The 25,000-nt window shown below is 41.2% G+C and overlaps 1 protein-coding gene across 10 annotated transcripts in view; it reads right to left on the bottom strand.

The window, feature by feature from the left end:
* Positions 1–25,000, bottom strand: part of slc20a2 (solute carrier family 20 member 2) — a 205,630-nt gene that overhangs the window by 105,343 nt on the left and 75,287 nt on the right. Inside the window, exon 2 of one of the 10 annotated variants that reach the window (XM_061906148.1) lies at positions 15,126–15,343. The exons of 8 other annotated variants lie outside the window; for them this stretch is intronic. The gene's annotated coding sequence lies outside the window, so the exon portion shown is untranslated. The remainder of the gene's footprint in view (positions 1–15,125; positions 15,344–25,000) is intronic. One more of the 10 variants, XM_061906149.1, reaches the window with a different exon arrangement.

Below are 25,000 nucleotides of genomic sequence, written 5' to 3'. Positions count from 1 at the left end.
ATATCATCACATGGACTCAGGAACACTTCAGAAAACCACTCTCAGTAACTACAGTTGGTCGCTACATCTGTAAGTGCAAGTTAAAACTACTATGCAAAGCCAAAGCCATTTATCAACGACACCCAGAAACGCCGCCAGCTTCGCTGGGCCTGAGCTCAACTAAGATGTACTGCTGCAAAGTGGAAAAGTGTTCTGTGGTTTGACGAGTCCACATTTCAAATTGTTTTTGGGAAACGGTGAACGTCGTGTCCTCCGGACCAAAGAGGAAAAGAACCATCAGGACTGTTCAGGAAGCAAAGTTGAAAAGCCAGCATCTGTAATGGTATGGGGGTGTATTAGTGCCCAAGACATGGGTAACTTACACATCTGTGAAGGAACCATTAATGCTGAAAGGTATATACAGGTTTTGGAGCAACATATGTTGCCATCAAAGCAACGTTATCATGCTTATTTCAGCAAGACAATGCCAAGTCACTTGTTACAACAGCGTGGCTTCATAGTAAGCGTGCGGGTACTAGACTGGCTTTTTTGTAGTCCAGACCTGTCTCCCATTGAAAATGTGTGGCGCATTATGAAGTGGAAAATACGACAGTAGAGACCCCGGACTGTTGAACAACTTAAGCTGTAAATAAAACAAGAATGGGATAGAATTCCACCTGAAAAGCTTCAAAAATGTTTCTCCTCAGTTCCCAAAGGTTTATTGAGTGTTGTTAAAAGAAAAGGTGATGTAACACAGTGGTGAACATGCCCTTTCCCAACTACTTTGGCATGTGTTGCAGCCATAAAATTCTAAGTTAATTATTATTTGCAAAAAAAAATAAAATAAAGTTTATGAGTTTTAACATCAAATATCTTGTCCTTGAAATGTATTCAATTGAATATGGGTTGAAAAGGATTTCTTGTATTCCGTTTATAATTACATCCAACACAATTTCCCAACTCATATGGAAACGGGGTTTGTACATACATATACATAAACATCAATCAATCAATCAATGTTTATTTATATAGCCCCAAATCACAAATGTCTCAAAGGACTGCACAAATCATTACGACTACAACATCCTCGGAAGAACCCACAAAAGGGCAAGGAAAACTCACACCCAGTGGGCAGGGAGAATTCACATCCAGTGGGACGCCAGTGACAATGCTGACTATGAGAAACCTTGGAGAGGACCTCAGATGTGGGCACCCCCCCCCCCCCCTCTAGGGGACCGAAAGCAATGGATGTCGAGCGGGTCTAACATGATACTGTGAAAGTTCAATCCATAGTGGCTCCAAGACAGCAGCGAGAGTCCCGTCCACAGGAAACCATCTCAAGCGGATCAGCAGCGTAGAGATGTCCCCAACCGATACAGGCGAGCGGTCCATCCTGGGTCCCGACGAGCGGTCCATCCTGGGTCTCGACTCTGGACAGCCAGTACTTCATCCATGGTCATCGGACCGGACCCCCTCCACAAGGGAGGGGGGGACATAGGAGAAAGAAAAGAAGCGGCAGATCAACTGGTCTAAAAAGGAGGTCTATTTAAAGGCTAGAGTATACAGATGAGTTTTAAGGTGAGACTTAAATGCTTCTACTGAGGTAGCATCTCGAACTGTTACCGGGAGGGCATTCCAGAGTACTGGAGCCCGAACGGAAAACGCTCTATAGCCCGCAGACTTTTTTTGGGCTCTAGGAATCATTAATAAACCGGAGTCTTTTGAACGCAGATTTCTTGCCGGGACATATGGTACAATACAATCGGCAAGATAGGCTGGAGCTAGACCGTGTAGTATTTTATACGTAAGTAGTAAAACCTTAAAGTCACATCTTAAGTGCACAGGAAGCCAGTGCAGGTGAGCCAGTACAGGCGTAATATGATCAAACTTTCTTGTTCTTGTCAAAAGTCTAGCAGCCGCATTTTGTACCAACTGTAATCTTTTAATGCTAGACATGGGGAGACCCGAAAATAATACGTTACAGTAATCGAGACGAGACGTAACAAACGCATGGATAATGATCTCGGCGTCTTTAGTGGAAAAAATGGAGCGAATTTTAGCGATATTACGGACATGAAAGAAGGCCGTTTTAGTAACGCTTTTAATGTGTGACTCAAAGGAGAGAGTTGGGTCGAAGATAATACCCAGATTTTTTACAGAGTGACCTTGTTTTATTATTTGGTTGTCAAATGTTAAAGTTGTATTATTAAATAGAGGTCGGTGTCTAGCAGGACCGATAATCAGCATTTCCGTTTTTTTGGCATTAAGTTGCAAAAAGTTAGCGGATATCCATTGTTTAATTTCATTAAGACACGCTTCCAACTGACTACAGTCCGGCGTGTTGGTCAGCTTTAGGGGCATGTAGAGTTGGGTGTCATCAGCATAACAGTGAAAGCTAATACCGTATTTGCGTATGACGTCACCCAGCGGCAGCATGTAGATGCTGAAGAGTACAGGGCCAAGGACCGAACCCTGGGGAACTCCACACGTTACCTTAACATAGTCCGAGGTCACACTGTTATAGGAGACGCACTGCATCCTATCAGTAAGATAAGAGTTAAACCATGACAGGGCTGAGTCTGACATACCAATTCGTATTTTGATACGCTCTAATAAAATATTATGATCGACGGTATCGAAAGCAGCGCTAAGATCGAGGAGCAGCAACATAGATGACGCATCAGAGTCCATCGTTAGCAATAGATCATTAGTCAATTTTGCGAGGGCTGTCTCAGTCGAGTGATTTGCCCTGAAACCGGATTGAAAGATTTCACATAGATTGTTAAACGCTAAGTGCTCATTTAGCTGCTCTGCAACAATTTTTTCGAGGATTTTCGAAATAAAGGGAAGGTGAGACACCGGTCGGTAGTTTACCATGAGGTCAGGATCGAGGTTAGGTCTTTTAAGGAGAGGATTTATAACCGCTTTTTTGAATGCAACGGGAACAGTGCCCGAGGAAAGTGATAAGTTTATAATATTTAGCACTGATGGACCTAATAATACAAAAAGCTCCTTGATAAGTTTCCCAGGAAGTGGGTCAAGTAAACATGTTGTTTGTTTTATTCCATTTACACGTTGTAACAATCCTTCTAATGTGTTTTCATCAAAACGAGAGAAACTATTTTGGATATTTGCAGTATCCGCCGTATATACAATCGTATCTGTGTTACTATAACCCAGTTGTAGCTGGGACGCATTGTCTTTAATCTCCTTTCTAATAAGTTCAATTTTCTTATTAAAGAACTTCATAAAGTCATCTGCCGAATGGGTGGAGCTACTGGAAGTAGTCCCTTGTTAGGTTAGCGATGCTACTGTATTAAACAAAAATTTTGGATCGTTTTTATTAATGCGGATGAGATTTGAGTAATAATTAGTTTTAGCTAAGGTAAGCATGCGTTTATAAGTTATTAAACTATCACTCCATGCTTGATGGTGCACCTCAAGTTTAGTCGTGCGCCATTTGCGTTCCAGCTTTCTACATAATAATTTCTGAGCTCTAGTTTCTTCAGTAAACCATGGCGTACGCCTTTTTGGAGCCTTTTTTAACTTCAGCGGTGCTATACTATCAATGGTTTCGCGCAGGGCGTTGTTAAAGTTGTTAGTGAGGTTATCAATAGAGCCCACATACTTTGGGAACGGTGCCATTACCGAGGGCAGTAGGTCCGCAAGAGTCGTCGTTGTGGCAGCATTAATGTTGCGGCTGCTATAGCAGTTATTATTATTATTAGCTTGCCGAACATGAGTCTTAACTTCGAATTTTAGAAGGTAATGATCGGACATTACTTTAGTATATGGGAGTATCATAACTTTGGAAACGGTGATACCTCTGACAAGCACTAGGTCTATCGTATTACCGCTGCGATGCGTCGGTTCATTTATTATTTGTGTAAGACCACAGCTATCAATTATAGTCTGGAGCGCCACGCAGGGTGGGTCCAATGGGGTATTCATATGGATATTAAAGTCCCCCATTATAATTATATTATCGGCGTGCGTCACTAGATCAGCAACAAACTCTGAGAATTCACTAATAAAGTCCGAATAGGGCCCTGGGGGGCGGTAGATAACGGCCAGGCACAGAGGCAGAGGTGTGGCAGACTTCATAGAAAGCACCTCAAACGATTTATATTTATTATTTAAGTTAGGACTAAAGTTAAAGTTTTCGTTGTATATATATATACATATATACTGTATATACATACATATACATTAACATACATAAACATAAACACACACATATATATACATATATATGTGTGTGTACATATATACACAGTTAAGTCCATAAATATTTGGACATTGACACATTTTTCACGCTTCACAGTGCAGATGGACAATGACCCGAAGCATACTGCGAAAGCAACCAAATACTTTTTTAAGGCAAAGAAGTGGAATGTTCTGCAATGGCCAAGTCAATCACCTGACCTGAATCCGATTGAGCATGCGTTTCACTTGCTGAAGACAAAACAGAAGGGAAAATGCCAAAGGAACAAGCAGAAAGTGAAAACAGCTTAAGCAGAGGCCCAGCAGAGCATCACCAGGGACAAAACCCAGCGTCTGGTGATGTCTATGGGTTCCAGACTTCAGGCTGTCATATAATGCAAAGGATTTGCAACAAATTATTAAAACATTACAATTTGATTCATGATTGTGTTAGTTTGTCCAATTACTTTTGGTCCCTTAAAGGTGGAAGGCACATATGAAATGAGTTTTAATTCCTACACCGTTCACCTGATTTGGATGTAAATACCCTCAAATTAAAGCTCAAAGTCTGCACTTAAAGCACATCTTAATTGTCTCATTTTAAATCCATTGTGGTGTTGTACAGAGCTGGAATACTGAAAATTGTGTCAATGTCCAAATATTTATGTACCTGCTTGAGTCTTTTTTTTCAGGAACACTAATACAAAAATTCACAATAATGTGTGATTGAATGTTAAACATGTTATGACTTTTTTTTTTATTAAATGAGACACTCAGGATGTATAATAATGCAAAGAAGAATGTGGGAAGTACAATATTAACTATGAGCAATAAAACACTGAATATAAAAAACATATGACTGTCACTTGGGCAGCACGGTGGAAGAGGGGTTAGTGCATATAACTCGCAATACAAAGGTTCTGAGTAAAGTTAAAGTTAAAGTACCAATGATTGTCACACACACACTAGGTAGTCATGAGATCAATTCCGGGCTCGGGATATTTCTGTGTGGAGTTTGTGTCTTCTTCCCGTGACTGCGTGGGTTCCCTCCGGGTACTCCGTTTTCCTCCTACCTCCAAAGACATGCACCTGGGGATAGGTTGATTGGCGACACTAAATTGGCCCTAGTGTGTGAATGTTGAAGGTCTATCTGTGTTGGCCCTGTGATGAGCTGGCGACCTGTCCAGGGTGTATACCGTATATCGCCCGAATGAAGCTGAGATAGGCTCCAGCGAACCCCCGCCACCACAAAAGGGACAAGCGGTAGAAAACGCATGGATGGATGGATGACTGTCACTCCTCTTTTACTTCTCACACCACCTCCTCAATTGACATATTCTACAATTTAGCGAAACGGAACAAAAATGCAACAAACACGGCGAAATATGAACGTAAATATCTACAATCTGATATAATATTGTTTTTCTGTTGAACTTTGAAACAAAAATCTGCTTCTGTGTCTGTCCCTGACACCCGTGTTTCAGGCTGGCCGCTCTGGAAACACTCTGTGGAAACAAACCTCGCCTACAATGCGTGATGCTTCGTCTGAGCTGCTGGGATGCAGATTACCGCAATTAGTCGTATATCACTCAAAACGGAATATTGCAAACACTGAAATACTTTCTATATTAATCACCAAACATCATAATAGTGGCTACAGTTTAGATGATAAAGGTAAAAAAATATAATTAAAAATATCCGGCAAAGTTCAGTGAGCAGGTTGTGTTATGTGTGACTTTGTCTGTTGACATTTTGCATTGGTTGGATTTTTCTTTTGCGCAATGACTAGGGAAGGTTGTTTGTATTGGGGCCTTTGAGTGAATGCTGCGCATCTCTGAAGTCAGAGCAAAATTAAAGGTCACCGACCTTATACCCATGTTGTCCACTAAATGTCAACAAAAAAGCAGTAATAATATTAGCAAAATTATCAAATGAATGCGGGCCAAATTGAAGATGCTGGCGGGCCACACTTAGCTAGCGGGCCGTAGTTTGGACACCTTACTGTACAATGCAGATAAACATGTTTATGATTGAGTGATAGATTTTGTAGTGTACTTTCCGTGCGTAATGTATGTCAGAATAAAAAATAAATACAATGAAATAAAATATATATATATATATTTTTTTTTAAAGCACAAACAAGCTGTTAACCTGTCCTGAAAACATGAGTAAAAATAGTTGTGGAGGACATAATCTTTGAGGCAGAGACAGTTTCTTCCTGTATGTGTCAAGTATAGCAAAGGAAAAAGGAATAATAAGGGTAAAAACCAGACAGGCAGAACATTTTCCCAACCCTAGACAAACACGTGAGCCGTGAAAGCTTCTGGAAGCGTGCAGCACCGGTGTGCAAACAATGTGATCCCCTCCTCTCAATGTTTGCAGCACAATGCCCATAAATCTGCCTGAGATGCCACTGCAGCACCGCCACCTCTACAGCCGGCTACAAAACCACTGTGTCACGAGCTCAGCTTCATTACGGCTGTGACGCGGCAGTCACATGCCGCGAGCTACAAACACCTGATGTCCAAGGGCATCTCACAAAGTTGTGTCACAGATGTGATGAAGAGAGAGAGAGGAATCCGAAAAGTCAACTCCACTCACCTTCACGTGTCCACACATCTGTGTGAAGACAAATGAAGAAGACAAAACCGCAGCGGCACTAGAGGAGAGGGGGTAACCTGCAAAGATGAAAACCGAAAAACCAGGCAGGGCGCGCGATTGACAGGAAAGGAGATGAGTCAAGAGTGGAGGAGAACAGCTGATGATAAGAGGTGGGACGGAGGACTTCAGCGGGTTAAGGTGGTGTAGGACAAACCGAGTCTACACTGTTGAGAACACCAATGAAAGGACAGTCGGGAAAGGAGGAGGCAGCCAATGACGGTGCAGCAACATCATTAAGACATTGTGTGGAGCAAGGATATTCAAAGCCACAACTTTTCTTTCTCAGAAATGAAAATTGATCCATAAAAGAGTGATTTTTTCTATATCCGATAGGACGCCAACACAGACGAAATACTTCATTAGCACTTAGCGATGAATCGATTGTGGATGGTTTCTGAACTGAATGAAGTGATTTAAAAACTAACATTTTATGACACGTTTTTGAATTGAATTATAATTTGCAGGGCATGAACAGTAAAGGCTCTCTTTGATTACGTGATAATTTATTAGCAAATGCAGAACAAAATCAATATTGTAATACCAGTAATTAGCAAATTAACAATAGAGTGTTAGATACAACTTTTTGACTTCCAATACAATACCGATATTGGAGCCTTGAATATTAGCTGTAAGCAATATTAATCCTATACAACATCAGCAAAATAAACATATGGATATATTATGTTATTATTGTGAGCTGGGCTGCAGCCGAAGGCAGGGCACTTGGCGGTCCGATCCTTGGCTACATAAGGTAGCTCTTGGGACGTGGAACGTCACCTCACTGGGGTGGATGGATCCTGAGCTAGTGCGCGAGGTAGAGAAGTTCCGGCTGGATGTAGTCGGACTCACTTCGACGCACAGCAAGGGCTCTGGAACCAGTTCTCTCGAGAGTGGCTGGACTCTCTTCCACTCTGGCGTTGCCTGCAGTGAGAGGCGACAGGCTAGGTTGGCAATTCTCGTTGCCCCCCGGCTCAAAGCCTGCACGTTGGAGTTCAACCCAGTGGACGAGAGGGTAGCTTCCCTCCGCCTTCAGATGGGGGGACGGGTCCTGACTGTTGTTTGTGCTTACGCACCAAACAGCAGTTCAGAGTACCCACCCTTTTTGGGTACAGTTGAGGGAGTACTGGAAAGTGCTCCACCGGGTGATTCTCTTGTCCTACTGGTGGACTTCAACGCTCACGTTGGCAACGACAGTGAAACCTGGAGAGGCGTGATTGGGAAGAATGGCCGCCCGGATCTAAACCCGAGTGGTGTTTTGTTATTGGACTTTTGTGCTCGTCACGGATTGTCCATAACAAACACCATGTTCAAACATAAGGGTGTCTATATGTGCACTTGGCACCAGGACACCCTAGGCCGCAGTTCCATGATTGACTTTGTAGTTGTGTAATCGGAGTTGCGGCCTCATGTTTTGGACACTCGGGTGAAGAGAAGGGCGAAGCTTTGTACCGATCACCACCTTGTGGTGAGTTGGCTGCGATGGTGGGGGAGGATGCCGGACAGACTTGGCAGGTCCAAGCTCATTGTGAGGGTCTGCTGGGAACGTCTGGCAGTGTCTCCTGTCAGAGAGAGTTTCAATTCCCACCTCCGGAAGAACTTTGAACATGTCATGAGGGAGGTTCGGGACATTGAGCCCTAGTGGACCATGTTCCGCACCTCTATCGTCGAGGCGGCTGATTGGAGCTGTGGCCGCAAGGTACTTGGTGCCTGTCGTGGCGGTAATCCCAGAACCTGTTGGTGGACACCAGCAGTGAGGGATGCCGTCAAGCTGAAGAAGGAGTCCTATCGGGTTCTTTTGGCTCATAGGACTCCGGAGGCAGTGGACAAGTACCGACGAGCCAAGCGGTGTGCAGCTTTAGCGGTCGCGGAGGCAAAAACTCGGACATGGGAGGAGTTCAGGGCAGCCATGGAAAATGACTTCCGGACGGCTTCGAAGCGATTCTGGACCACCATACGCTGCCTCAGGAAGGGGAAGCAGTGCACTGTCAACACTGTGTATGGTGCGGATGGTGTTCTGCTGACTTCGACTTCGAAGACCTCCTCAATCCCACCAACACATCTTCCTATGAGGAAACGGTGCCTGAGGAATCTGTGGTGGGCTCTCCTATTTCTGGGGCTGAGGTTGCTGAGGTAGTTAAAAAGCTCCTCGGCGGCAAGGCCCCGGGGATGGATGAGATCCGCCCGGAGTTCCTTAAGGCTCTGGATGCTGTGGGGCTGTCTTGGTTGACAAGACTCTGCAGCATCGCGTGGACATCGGGGGCGGTACTTCTGGATTAGCAGACCGGGGTGGTGGTCCCTCTCTTTAAGAAGGGGGACCGGAGGGTGTGTTCCAACTATCGTGGGATCATCCTCCTCAGCCTTCCCTGTAAGGTTTATTCAGGTGTATTGGAGAGGAGGCTACGCCAGATAGTCGAACCTTGGATTCAGGAGGAACAGTGTTGTTTTCGTCCTGGTCGTGGAACTGTGGACTAGCTCTATACTCTCGGCAGGGTTCTTGAGGGTGCATGGGAGTTTGCCCTTCCAGTCTACATGTGCTTTGTGGACTTGGAGAAGGCATTCGACCGTGTCCCTTGGGAAGTCCTGTGGGGAAGGCTCAGAGAGTATGGGGTATCGGACTGTCTTATTGTGGCGGTCCGCTCCCTGTATGATCAGTGTCAGAGCTTGGTCCGCATTACTGGCAGTAAGTCGGACACGTTTCCAGTGAGGGTTGGACTCTGCCAAGGCTGTCCTTTGTCACCGATTCTGTTCATAACTTTTATGGACAGAATTTCTAGGCGCAGTCAAGGCGTTGAGGCGTTCCGGTTTGGTGGCCGCGGGATTAGGTCTCTGCTTTTTTGCAGATGATGTGGTCCTGATGGCTTCATCTGGCCGGGATCTTCAGCTCTCACTAGATCGGTTCGCAGCCGAGTGTGAAGCGACCGGAATGAGAATCAGCACCTCAAAGTCCAAGTCCATGGTTGTCGCCTGGAAAAGGGTGAAGTGCCATCTCCGGGTTGGGGAGGAGACCCTGCCCCAAGTGGAGGAGTTCAAGTACCTGGGAGTCTTGTTCACTAGTGAGGGAAGAGTGGATCGTGAGATCGACAGGCGGATCGGTTCGGCGTCTTCAGTAATGCGGACGTTGTACCTATCCGTTGTGGTGAAGAAGGAGCTGAGCTGGAAGGCAAAGCTCTCAATTTACCGGTTGATCTACGTTCCCATCCTCACCTATGGTCATGAGCTTTGGGTCATGACCGAAAGGATAAGATCACGGGTACAAGCGGCCGAAATTAGTTTCCTCCGCCGGGTGGCGGGGCTCTCCCTTAGAGATAGGGTGAGAAGCTCTGCCATCCGAGAGGAGCTCAAAGTAAAGCCGCCGCTTCTCCACATCGAGAGGAGCCAGATGAAGTGCCTCGGGCATCTGGTCAGGATGCCACCCGAACGCCTCCCTAGGGAGGTGTTTAGGGCACGTCCAACCGGTAGGAGGCCACGGGGAAGACCCAGGACACGTTGGGAAGACTATGTCTCCCGGCTGGCCTGGGAACTCCTCGGGATCCCCCGGGAAGAGCTAGACGAAGTGGCTGGGGAGAGGGAAGTCTGGGCTTCCCTGTTTAGGCTGCTGCCCCCACGACCCAACCTCGGATAGGTGGAAGAAGATGGATGGATGGATATATTATTTTACTATTTTGTAGTGTGGAATGTATCAAAAGGTTGTATCAAGAGAAATTGCTAAGTATGAAAAACAATAATCTTATGATAGGCTGTCTTTATTATTTTTTTCCAGCAACATCTAGTTTGGGTACCGAATCCGGTATTATTTTACGACTACATTTTCTGAATTTGGCCGCATTTCTACTCTATATTTTTCCTTATAATTTACCGTATTTTTTGGACTATAAGGCACCAGGGGCGTCACTAGACCTAATACTGTATTGGGGCACGCCTGGGGCACAAATAATTCATGTGAGCGTGCAAAGCGCGCAAGCAAAAATATTTTTTAAGCACTTATTTATCATAAAAAATACATAAATAGTGCTTTAAACTATGAAATCATATCAGATTATGTTGTATGGATCTTTGATTAACCACCTGAAATTAACTAATGCATTTGACCTACTTGCGCACTTTTTTACTCCAGACTTCTAAACAGCTACTGGTAAAAGCAAAAAGGAAGAGCAATGAATCTTTTTGAAATATTTATTGCAGTAATCATCTGCAAATTTAACATCTACAAAAGTAAAACAAAAAATAAAGTACCCCTACATCCCTGGGTTCTTTTATATTATTTAATTTCCATTTATGGCAATGTGGCTAATCCTATTTCAGATACACAAAACTATAAAATATACACAAAACAATAAAGCCACAGTAGTAGAATAAATGAACAACTGTTGTGTGTCTGTTCAGGGAATCATTTTCTGAGAAGTAAACTGTAACGTCTCGTTTTCATTTTTGGAAAGTGGTCAATCACTCTGGACAGACATGGAAATATTACAGTAACTGTTATACAGTTGACCAGTGGTTCCCAACTGGTGGGTCGTGACATAAAAGTGGATTGTGTGTCATTTTCAGTGAATCGCAGTCGGATGTGTGCATGAAAAAAAAAAAAGTTTAGGGAGAAAAATCTAATTGTGGCAATAAAACCAGATATTTTTTGCCATTTTTCTAGTGACTATTAGTGAGTATTTTAGCAAAAGGCAAACTGACTAACAAATTGGAGGAAGACTCAGGACACCCATGGAAATATATTTTTAAAAAATCTAAATGTGGCAACAAAACCCGATATTTTCAGCCATCTTTCTGAAAACAAATACAGAAATGTTACTATTTTTTCTGGAAACAAAACCAGATGCTTTAGCTGTAGCCATTTTTCTGGTGACAAAACAAGATTATTTTAGCCAAAGTCACACCGATTAACAAGACAGGTCTACTGTGCTATTTTTCTGTGAAATAAACTTGAATGATTTAAAAATTTGGCTCACGAAATGATGTGGAAAAATGTTTTTCTTCCTGAAGATAAACCATTTGAGAAGCACTCAACTCACACATGCTTACTCCACCATCATTGATGCAGAACCAGCAGACAATAACCAACATTATGTTTCATGTTCATTGGAAATTTCCCCGACAGCTCGTACAGCAAATGAATATGTTTGTCTTGATACAAGGAATAACGTTAGCTAACTTAGCATCAACTTAAGACAATGATGTTGCCTAGCTAGCTAGGACTTCACTTACATCTCTCATTCCTCGGTGCTTCTTCCCTGCTGCGGGCGAATAACTTTATGACATCCATCTAGGAGTTACAGTTTAAGTCAAATCAAAATCAAAATAATATAATTAACAAATCGTTGTTGGCTAACGTTACCTACCACACGCAGTGATTCTCTCTCTCTCTCTCTCTCTCTCTCTCTCTCTCTCTCTCTCTCTCTCTTTCTCGCTCTCTCTCTCTCAACTGAAGTCTCGATCCACACGTGAATAAATTACCATATCAATTAGCCATGTGCTCATTGTTAAGTGGAGTGAATACAGTAGCAATCAAATACCATATTAAGTAGTATGTGCGCTGTTGTCTATGTTATGTAGACTTAAAACTCTGAAGCGTTTTTTATTAATTGGTGAAATTTTTACTGGGGCACTGCAGATCAACAGTCGGGCACGTGCCCCAGTGAAATATCTCTGGCGACGCCCCTGTAAGGCACACTTAAAATCCTTTCATTTTCTCAAAAATCGACAGTGCGTCATATAACCCGGTGCGCCTAATGTACGGCATAATTCTGGTTGTGCTTACTGACCTCGAAGCAATTTTATGTGGTACTTTTATATATATATATATATATATATATATATATATATATATATATATATATATATGTGTGGTATGTGGTACATCATCTACTGGTCCATAAGTGTGACCAGTAGATGGCAGTTATACATAAGAGATACGTGTAGACAGCAATATGATGGCAGTAAACAACAGCAAACTTTAAATAGTCCATCGAGAATATAAAACATTACACAAGGCACACAAAAATCTGTCATAATTATTTTAGTACGATTTTGGCAAGCCATGAAGATTGTTGGCGGATTAAACATACAAGTATAATCATGGTGTGTGTATGAGGACCACAAAATGGCCCCTATTAGCAGACATATTACCTGGCGTTTTGTTTCGCAATATAATGCAAAACCATCTTTTCGTATCTTCTGGTAACTGATGATGTGTATTTGGAATATGCATAAGTCCTGAAAATGTGCACGCGTTTGCAATTGCAGTCCGTGCCGACACCATAGCCATAAGCTTCTTATTTTTCTTTATCTTCTTTTTATAGGACATTCATCTTCCGCTACTAATATAAAGTAGTCTAAAGTTCTTACTTATATCTGTCAGTAGACTAGCTATTAAAGCGCTAAAAACTGTAGTGGGTTTAAATAATTCACCCATGGAACTTTAGTTATTAGAGTTCTGGTCGGACGGTTTTTACAGGACACATTTCCAGCATTGATGTTGCACTAGTGAGCCACGGATGAGAAGATGCTGCTCCGTTATTGATTGAAGTAAAGTCGGAATGTCATTTAAACAGTTAGCTCCATCTTTTGACACTTCTTCCACTCCTGTCCTTGCACGCTACACCGCTACAACAAAGATGACGGGGAGAAGAAGCTGTCGAAGGTGAGCCACGTAAATAAGACTTCCCACAAAACGGGGCATCCTGAAGCGAATGTTTGTATGAAAATACACCTGACTCGACCCGCTCATCGGCAGTGCGCCCTATAATCCGGTTTACCCTATGGTCCAAAAAATACAGTAAGTAAAACTTTTAAAGCCACAGAAATGTCCAAAAATAAAATTTTAAATATTTGTAAGTGTCACATTTCTTGCAGTGTATGGCAAGTCGAATAGCATTTCCAACACTTTAAAGCAGTATTTAATAAAAGTAGGTGCACTTTAAAGTATTTTATAACGTTGCATGCATAACCTACATGTTATATTTTAACTGTTGAACCTGTTTCTATAAATAAAGCTAGATCAAAGTAAATGTTAGTTGGTTTCATTTTATTCGAACATCCATACAATACAATTACAATGTATGGCATCACATATTTCCAGTTGTTTCACCACAGCATGTCCGAAAAGGAGTAGGAAAAAGCACACCTTATTTAATCCTACCCTTTTTCCAAACGTAGCAGTTTTATCCCATTTCCTTGTTCCGTTTGTAACAGAACAGTGAATAAATAAATACCAATAAAAAAATACCATAAGTAAATAAAACAATATTAAATACATAAATAAATATTACACATAAACATATACACAATAAATAGTGAGGTAATTTATGGTTTACCCAGATGAATGAGATCTCTTTAAAAAAAAAAAAAAGGTTTAAGATGTTTATCATAATTATTCTTTGTACTTTGTGAACATTTGTAGTTTGAACAGTTTTAAACTTAATCATATTAGCGCTTTGTTTGATGTCCTTGCTTAATTCATTCCATAATCAAATTTCACATAAAGATGGATATGCTAAAGGTCTTAAGTGTTGCATATGTATACAAATGTTTTGAATCATTTTTCTCCTCTTTTGTTGAGAAGAATTGTTGTACATTCTTGCGTGACATCTTTTGGCATGCAAAGTTAGAAAAATACCTTAAGGTGCACCTGTATTGTTTTATTTTTTTGCCCCCAAAAATATTTCAGTCATGTATACCTCGTTATCGTCATTTTCTTATAAGCAGGGGCGCCGGCAGGAATTTCAGGCCCTATGACCCCCTAAAAACACAAACACACACACAACACCTGGCAGTCAGGGGCCCTTGGAATCGTCCCAACCTGATTAAAATCAATGTAAAATCTCATCCTGGTTAGATAAGAGAATCGTCACACCCCTAATCTTAACAATCAGAAATTAGGACATAACTGCACTGCAGGAGGTCATGATGCTGATGCTGTGACATGTCACGACATTGTCTTGGTTACGGAGGGCCGCACATGACCAGGCAACATCTCTGCCACAATTGTTCCTTTCAATTGCACATTGGGAACAGTGCGGCTTTATGTCCGGCACCCAGCAGGGCCCTGAGTCCCAGCAGGGTCAACACTCTCCAGACCAAAAAAAGCCAGTGACAATAATACCAGAAGAAATACTCAGCGAGAGACGGACGTGGTTAACTAACTTGTCAAAGCTGCTCTCTCTTCCACACCACATCTTTAGCACAATAGTTGGGTAATATTCCACAGTCCGTGGCAAACCTTGCCATACAATATTGCAGCAGCCAACCAAACAATCAACACAAATGTTACTTACATACATGGCTGAGGCAAAGTTATGTTGAGTGCTTTGGTTCAGGTCCAGTCTCCCTCTAAACCCGTCCCGTCTGAGAGTTCTGATCCAGTGTTTGCTGGAGTTCCCGCGGCTCCTCTCCCTCTGGGTGCCCCAACTCGCCCTGCCTGCTAGAAAGCCTTTGCGTCAGCTGCACCTGCTGCCTCCTGACTCTGTGCTCCGCAGCAGGGGGGCGCTGTTGCCTTTCACGAGCAAAGCACACACACACGCACGCACGCACGCACGCACGCACGCACGCACACAAACACACACACACACACACACACGCGCACACAGTACTGTGTTATGATCAGTCAGGCGCCATGTGCAAGAGGAGGGGGGTGTTAAAGAATGACAACAACAGCATGCATGACTGCATTGAGCATGTCTGTTTCAACACCACCTCCAATGGTTACACACACACACACACACACACACGCACACACGCACACACACACACACACACACACACACACACACGCTTAAGCAGGAGCATACAAACTGTCTATCACATGGTTTCAACACAGCCTGTGCGCCTTTGACACTTTTTAAACAATGTTAAAAACATTTCAACAAGTTTATATTCTTCTCCTCTCTACTGTATGGCACAACCCAGCAAAAACTCTAATCATGATGTTTTCCCCCTGCATCATTGTAAAAAAAAAATAGATTTTTGAATGAATCGCGATTTTTACTAGTAACGATTCTTAGTCGACTCAAAAACATAAAAAAATCTATTGATGTGTTTTATTCTAATCTGTCCTGTCCAGCCACTCAGGCAAATCATATTGTTGATGTAGATCAGGGGTCCCCAAAATTTTTGACCCGGGGGCCGCATTGGGTTGAAGTAATTTGGCTGGGGGCCAGGCTGTTCATATATATATGAGATCACGTCATCGATTGGAAAATGCATTTTTAAACAATTTGATTTGCCTGAGCGGCTAGGAGACTCTGAGAGTAACAAGCAACAAGCGGTAGAAATTGGATTAGAAAGGACGGATTAAAAATAATAATAATTATTATTTTTTTTTTAACTTGAGACTTCCCAACGGCCAGATATCGAACGCTGGCGGGCCGGATCCGTAGTTTGGGGACCAGTGATGTAGCTGATCTATATCTGCTGTACATTTTTACTTTAGAAAAGAGAATTGTTGGATAAATCACTTGTTGACTTATTTGTATTAGACTTATTCAAATGTTTGGGTAGAATTTTATCAAACAGGACCAAGTTTATTTTAAGTAACATTTTACATGTAAACAAATGGCTGCGTCACAGTCCACACTATGGTGAGTTCAAGAACCACCGAAATTAGTAGGACAAAACGATGTTCACCAAATACTCCCATCAGTGAAGCATACACACAAACATTAAACAGTGGGCTTTCTAACAATTGGGAAGGTTTGTGCCATGGTCGTCCTCAAACAAAAAAACAAACTAACTCCAAAAATTTCCCCCATTTTTTTACATTTTCAATCCTCTTTTAAAAATACTCCAGTGAGCCACAAGGGCGGCTCGAGAGCTGCAGATTGCTGACCACCATTATAGAGGAATGCAGTTAATCAAAGAACTGGCACCCATCCATCCATCCATCCATCCATCCATTTACCACCGCTTGCTCCGTTCGGGGTTGCGGGGGGTGCTGGAGCCTATCTCAGCTGCATGTTCTTAAAAAAGTATTGATTTTGAATCGATAATCATTTTGAATGGAGAATCGATTCAGAATCGAATCGTTACCCCCGATATGACATTTTTTTAATATCTCGATATTTTTAGGCCATATCGCGATACACGATATATATCTAGATATTTTGCCTTAGCCTTGAATGAACACTTGATACATATACTCACAGCAATATTATGATTCTATGTGTCTACATTAAAACATTCTTGTTCATACCGCATTAATATATGCTCATTTTAAACTTTCATGCAGAGAAAGAAATTACAACTAAGTAAATTGACCAAAACTGTATTTATTTAACAGTTATTAGCAGGTGACTTTTCAAATGATGCTACATATTAGCAGTGCAGCTACTTTTGGTAGCAATGCTTGTGCCCCACACTTGACAAATTAAAGTTGTCTATTCGACATCTTCCCGCTTGAAGCCGAACCACTACCATACGATGGACCCCCTGCTGTTTTTCTTGGAAATACATTTTTCTTTCATTCGCCCCTTCTTTCTCTAGTATTACCACTTGCACGGCTCTGCTAGCATCACAGCTAACGTTACCCATGCTGCTACCTCTCTGCTCCGCACGGGTGTATACGTATGTGACGTATGTAAGAAGGTGCGCTTGTCTGTGAGAAGGAGACAGAAAAAGGAGTGGGAAGAGCCTGTAGTGTAATGCCCGCAGCTAAAAGCAACTGCGTGAGAACATATACTCGAATAATACGATATATTCATTTTCTATATCGCACAGAGACAAAACCCGCGATATATCGCCCAGCCCTACCCCCAAGAATCGAATCGAATCATGTGGTGCTCAAAGATTCACACGCCAAGTTACTCATTGATGTCATGTTCACACTGCAGGGTATGATGTCCAATTCGACTTGGTTTTTTTTTCTCAAATCCAATCTTTTTATGTAGTTGATTTGTATTAGGGCTGCAACTAACGATTAATTTGATAATCAATTAATCTGTCGATTAATACTTCGATTAATAATCGGATAAAAGAGACAAACTACATTTCTATCCTTTCCAATACTTTGTTTTAAAAAACAGCATACTTAGACTTAGACAAACTTTAATGATCCACAAGGGAAATTGTTCTGGCACCATGTCCTTTCGACTTGCCAAATAAAACAAGGCAAGTGTTACAAAAATGTTTTTTGGTTTTTTTATAAAGTGCACCATTGTCCTGCACAAAGGGGGAATTTCAAACCTGGCTACTACCTATTCCAACCATTTTGCAATGTTGGATGCTGAATATCTTTCCTCTAGTAGCATGGTCAATGTTCCATTCCTCGCCAATGTAGTGGCATGTATTGCCAAGGTAGGCTACACTTGTCCATACAAGGGGCGGTATAGCTCGGTTGGTAGAGTGGCCGTGCCAGCAACTTGAGGGTTGCAGGTTCGATTCCCGCTTCCCCCATCCTAGTCACTGCCATTGTGTCCTTGGGCAAGACACTTTACCCTCCTGTTCCCAGTGCCACCCACACTGGTTTAAATGTAACTTAGATATTGGGTTTCACTATGTACAGCGCTTTGAGTCACCAGAGAAAAGCGCTATATAAATATAATTCACTTCACTTCACATCAGCAGTGAGAGCAATTTTGCTCTGGCTGGCTTTTATGTCAGTCTACACTGCATGGAATGTTCGGTCGTACTTCCTCTCCATCAGTTTGGTAAAATGGTTCCTCGAGCGAAGAGTGTAACCAGGGTTGAGGACGTGAATCATTTGTCTAAAACCTTCTCCTCCACCATTGAAAGTCGCCTCATGTCAGTTAGCAACATATTCAGGATAGCATCAGTCAATGCAGCCACTTGCTGGGTGTGCACACCTTCCTTTGTACCAAGTCTCTAATGATGCCTTGTTTCTTTCTGAAATGAGAGAAACCATATTATGAACGTACATAGTAGCATCATCTACATGTAACTCAATACATACCCAGTTGATTTAATTAATAATTTCTGACTTAAAAGACAAATAAGCCACCACATTAAAAAAACAGCTAAATTAAATACATGGACATTGGAGTTGCAGAATACACCAATAACAACACAGAAATGTAACTCATCAGATCAAAACTGGATCATATAGTACATGTTTCTGTTCTGAATAATACAGGATTCACTTTAGGCTACATCTGAATAATAGCATGAAATATTCCAGCACCTTCATAACGTTTAGTTATACAAAAGCGTCACTCAAGTCTAAATAGATTTATATAGCTTTATTAGGCCCGGCTACATTGATCCACTATGAAACCAACCTGAGATATTTCTGTCCGTTACATTTATACGTGCGTTTTCTCTCTCAAAACGGAGTCAAATGTGCCGGAGACACATTATCAACCCCGCGTTGCAACAAAGACAACGTTACTCACAAAAAAGCTGAACTTATGAATGAATTCCTGTTGCAACTCAAAACAACACAGAAAATGAAGTCACCGCACTATCCAAAAAGTTCCTAACACTCTGAAATTTAATACACAACAGTTGCTGCTGCACTTCCAGAAAAAAAATCTCCTCGTTAACAAAAGATTAAAAACACACAAAGACGGACACAACTCGGACTATGGACTTAAAAAAGTTTCGTACCGTGAGTTCTTCCCTTCATCCATGTTTCTTCTTCAGGTGCTGCCGAAGCAATGTTGTCCTTCCGTGCCACGCAACGTCCATGCTTCACGTTTTGCAGGAAATGTCTTCTTTGAAGTCTTTAAAGTAAAGTGTTCCGACACTTTGTACGACTTATGTCGTAGACTTTTTTCCATTGAAGCAATAGCCTCGAGATGTTTCACCGCTGAACTATCTGTACTGTTTCCCTCCGCCATTTTTTGAACGTTTCCACAAAGGAGTTGCACATGACACATCATTGGCTGGCTCACTGCCACCTCATGAAACTTAGCCTCAGCGCAGCCCTGGCGTTGTTTTGTACTGTTTTTGTACTTATTTTGACTATTGTTTTTCAGCTGTTTGTAAATGTTGCAGTTTATAAATAAAGGTTTAGGGGGAAAAAAATATATATATAAAAAAAAAAAAAAGCCTCTGTGCATGCGTATTGCGTACATCCAACGAATCGATGACTAAATTAATCGCCAACTATTTTTATAATCGATTAGTTGTTGCAGCCCTAATTTGTATTACAAAAAAAATTAGATGTTTAATACGCAGGCAATCTGACCAGCATGCAGACATCAATCAATCAATCAATCAATCAATCAATGTTTAATTATATAGCCCTAAATCACTAGTGTCTCAAAGGGCTGCACAAACCACTACGACATCCTCGGTAGGCCCACATAAGGGCAAGGAAAACTCATACCCAGTGGGACATCGGTGACAATATTGACCCAGTGGGACGTCGGTGACAATGATGACTATGAGAACCTTGGAGAGGAGGAAAGCAATGGATGTCGAGCGGATCTAACATGATACTGTGAAAGTTCAATCCATAATGGATCCAACACAGTCGCGAGAGTCCAGTCCAAAGCGGATCCAACACAGCAGCGAGAGTCCCGTTCACCATGAAATCTATTGCTACTTTCACGTTGCCCAATTTGATGGATAACTTGCTTTGAAATCATTATTATTAGTATTTATTTATATTTAGAAAATGGTTTAAATGTGTGTTAATATATTTTTGCATAATAAGACAATATTTAAGTTAATATAATTTGCGATTACATGGAGTACATATTTTTCCTCCCAAAATAGAAAGAAAGATTACATTTAGTAAGAAAGGTTACAGTACTTTATTGATACATATTATTTCCTGGCGTTCCAGGGCCAAATAAAATGAAGTGCGGGCCACATCTGGCCCCCGGGCCTTGAGTTTTACAGATGTGTTTTAGACTGTCAATCAACATATTTTTGCAGTTCCCGTCCAAAAACAAGCTGCTTGGCATCTTTATGGGAGTAAAATGCTATCAGTGATCTTTAGTAGCAAGTCCTTTTATGAAATCCAAGGCTATAGAGAATATTAAATTGCTGTTTTTATAGAGATGACAGAGAATCTGCCTTCTTGTCAGCATTAAAACATTTTGCAGCACAATCCCACCGTCCAAACAACAAGTCAATCTACACTTCCATTCCCCCTTTGAATTAGGTAGTAATGCCCTGGTTAGTTTTTCTTTTGGCACTGAAGGCAATTGTTGATATCATTACAAAGCTAAACAGCAATTAAAAGGACCCTAGTGTGATCTTATCTAGTGTCAGGCTCCAAACAATAGAGCAATGCCTGCGGCCCTAGCAACAACCAGCGATGGCAGCGACGTTTCAACAGCAAACAATTCATCCTCTGTAGGCCCGAGAGAGATGACCAAGTTGTGTTAAAATAGTGGTATAAGGTCAGCTCTCTTCGGTTTCACAGAGGCAAGACTCGTGTTCAGGTATGGCAAAGTGAGTCCTCGCTTTCGTTTGTTTAGAGCAACAACAGACTGTGAGTGTGGTGTTGTTTTTAAAAAGCATCTTGATTTGCTGTTCGACGACGACATAACGACGGTAGCAAGTAAACGGTACGATGTCACTTAGTGCTGTGCGAAATTACAATATACATCGTAGTACGACATAAAAATGTACAAAACCCAAAACCAGTGAAGTTGGCACGTTGTGTAAATGGTAAATAAAAACAGAATACAATGATTAGCAAATCCTTTTCAACTTATATTAAATTGAATGGACTGCAAAGACAAGATCCTTAACGTTCGAACAGGTAAATTCTGTTATTTTTGGCAAATATTTGCTCATTTGGAATTTGATTCTTCCAACATGTTTCAAAAAAGCTGGCACAAGTGGAAAAAAGACTGAGAAAGTTAAAGCTGATTGGCAAGAGGTGGATGTAATGATTGGGTATAAAAGCAGCTTTCATGAAATGCTCAGTCATTCACAAACAAGGATGGGGCAAGGGTCACCACTTTGTCAACAAATGTGTGAGCAATTTTTTTAAGAACAACAAGCTATTGCAAGGAATTTAGGGATTTCACCATCTACTGTCCGTAATATCATCAAATGATTCAGAAAATCTGGAGAAATCACTGCACTGTGCGGTAAGGCTGAAAACCAATATTGAATGCCCATGACCTTCGATCCCTCAGGCGGTACTGCATAAAAAAAGCAACATCAGTATGCAAAGGATATCACCACTTGGGCTCAGGAACACTTCAGAAAACCACTGTCAGTAACTAGAGTTCACCGCTACATCAATAAGTGCAAGTTAAAACTCTACTATGAAAAGCGAAAACCATTCATAAACAACACACAGAAACGACGCTGGCTTCGCTGGGCCCAAAATCATCTATGATGGACTTATGCAAAGTGGAAAAGTGTTCTGTGGTCTGACAAGTCCGCATTTCAAACTGTTTTTACAAACTGTGGACGCTGTGTCCTCCGGACCAAAGAGGAAAATAACCATCCAGACTGTTATAAGAGCAAAGTTCGAGAGCCAGCATCTGTGAGGTTATGGGGGTGTATTAGTTCCCATGGCATGGGTATCTTACACATCTGTGAAGGCACCATTAATGCTGAAAGGTACATACAGGTTTTGGAGCAACATGTCTATTTCATGGACGCCCCTGCTTATTTCAGCAAAACAATGCCAAGCCACATTCTGTACGTGTTACAACAGTGTGTCTTGGTAGTAAAAGAGTTTGGGTACTAGACTGGCCTACCTGTAGTCCAGACCTGTTCCTCACTGAAAATGTGTGGCGCATTATGAAGCGTAGAATACAACCACAGAGACCACGCACTGTTGAACAACTTAAGCTGTACATCAAGCAAGAAGGGGAAAGCATTCCATCTGAAAAGCTTCAAAAATTGGTCTCCTCAGTTCCCAAACGTTTACTGAGTGTTATTAAAAAGGAAAGGCCATGTAACACAGTGGTAAAAATGCCCCTGTGCTAACTTTTTGGCAATCTGTTCCTTAAAAAATTAAAAAAATAAGTTTCTCAATTCAAACATTAAATAGTTTGTCTTTGCATTCTATTCATTTGAATATGAGTTGAAAATGATTTGCAAATCATTGTAATCTGTTTTTATTTACGAATTACACATTGTGCCAACTTCACTGGTTTTGGGTTTTGTAGATCGCACAATATAATTATTTATATTGTGGTTTTGCCGTCTGGGCTGTGGCTAATGTCTCTGCTGTAACACTGCTACTTCGTGGGAAAATTTTTACGTCACGTGAAAGAGCTTGACGGCAAGAGCTTTCTTTCCATTGATTGAAACTTTTATTAGTAGATTACACAGTTCAGTACACAATTGACCACTAAATGGTAACACCCGAATAAGTTTTTCAACTTGTTTAAGTCGGGGTCCACGTTAATCAATTCATGGTAGCTAGCATGAACGTTAATGTCGACATTGTTGCAGAGAGGAAATGCCCAATGGAAGCTTTCCCAACAAAACGCAAAGAGGAATTGTTGCCAAAAGATGAAAGAGGAACTGTTTGTTTGGATTTTTTTTTTTTAAATCATGACACCGACCAAACATGCTGCAAACAAGTCGTTATTTGTGTCTTCAGTTTTATCACTTGAAGACATGACATGAGGAACAGTATAGAGACGGTGTTGAAATGCGTCAAAATAGTCAAAACCACAAAGAAATAAACAAAAAAACACACCTAACGAGCCTTACAGACATTACTAAATTCATATGTAGACATGACCGGAGGTGGGAATCTTTGGGCACCTCACAATTTGATAACAATCACAATTCAGGGGCTACGATTTAAATATGGATTATTTATACATCTTTATTTAATATGTTGTACGCTATTATTATATTGTGTATTTTTGTTTATTTGGATTATAAATTCAATATGTATTACATTTAGTTAATATAAATAATAATAATCATATTCATGCAAGGCTCTTCCTGGGCTACTGATGCATGCAGTATTGCGTTATTTACGGTTTTTGGATGTAATTGCTCACAGAAAATAATTTTTTGGTTCAAAAATGTAGTTGGTGCGGCATATATGTGCGCGGTTGTGTGGAAAATACAGTGTATAATTCTTAGAGGAAATACCATATTGAGATACAAAATTACTTAGGTTTTTGATTTTTTTGTCCATTTTGCACTTACTAAATGTGGACCTTGACCCAAATGAAATAGTGTAAATAAATATAATCCATTTGGGGGTCAAACTGTTGCCATCATAAAATATTTATTAAAAGTGAAGACATTTTAAGTAACATTCTTAACTGCCATAAAAGTCCAAATAATTATTGGGTATTTATTACCTTATCTTGTGACTGAAGTGAGAAAAATACCAATTGAAAGGCGAGTTGCCCTGACTAATTTTAAAGTGTATATCGCATTTATTTTTCTTTTATTATTATTTCAAATTATTGTATTATTATTCAGGGTTACTACTTATTGTTGACTACCCATATCATAGTAAGCAGCCAGGACAGAGGCTAATTATCGCGAATCCTTCCTCTTTGGCTTGACGTCACTTCTATTTACCTGAAGTAACATTTTAATTTCCAGGACAAAAAAATGCAAGAAAATCCAAATTTTACATGACTTTAGAAGTTGGTTTGGTTAATAGGGTCATTCGGATTTACTTATGGGCATGCCAAATACACCAAAAACAGGTGAAAAACAGGAGAGAACAGTTTTGCATGAAAAGGGCCCCTCTTTAAGGTTTATTTTCTCCATAAAATTCTTGATTGAACAGCTAAATAAGTGGGATGCAGTCAAAAAATGTACACATTACATTCAGAGGCTCACACACACAAACCAAAATGATGAAGAAACCATAACAAAGCTTTTTAGGCACAAATACTCTCCTTTAAGAAAAAAAACAGCTCACTTTAGGTATTGACTACAACCTTGATGAGTACCTACTAATAATTAGCCTTTAATTAGGGTGGTGGTTTCATCTTGTTGTGTCTACTGCCTCCATGTGCTGCATGTCGTGGAGTAGTCTTCCGAGGGAGACCTTCTCTGCTTTCTGCTTTCCTCTGATCTGTCGCTACCTTCCGAGAATCAGCTTCAGTACCAACTAAAAACCTTGACGCCTTCACACTCCTCCCCCACCCACTCATTTCTCCATTGGTTGCGTGTGCAAACGGTAGAAATGTTAATCAGGCTTCAAGCTTGCAACTTAACAGCGCCAGGAAATACAACATGCCGACCTGTTTCTCTTGAGCTGAGAAACTGGTAATCTAGGGTTGGCAAAGCTCGA

The sequence above is a fragment of the Nerophis ophidion genome, linkage group LG07 (assembly GCF_033978795.1).
Source record: "Nerophis ophidion isolate RoL-2023_Sa linkage group LG07, RoL_Noph_v1.0, whole genome shotgun sequence".
In the NCBI taxonomy this organism is placed as follows: domain Eukaryota; kingdom Metazoa; phylum Chordata; class Actinopteri; order Syngnathiformes; family Syngnathidae; genus Nerophis; species Nerophis ophidion.
This window is presented reverse-complemented; position numbering and strand designations above follow the sequence as displayed.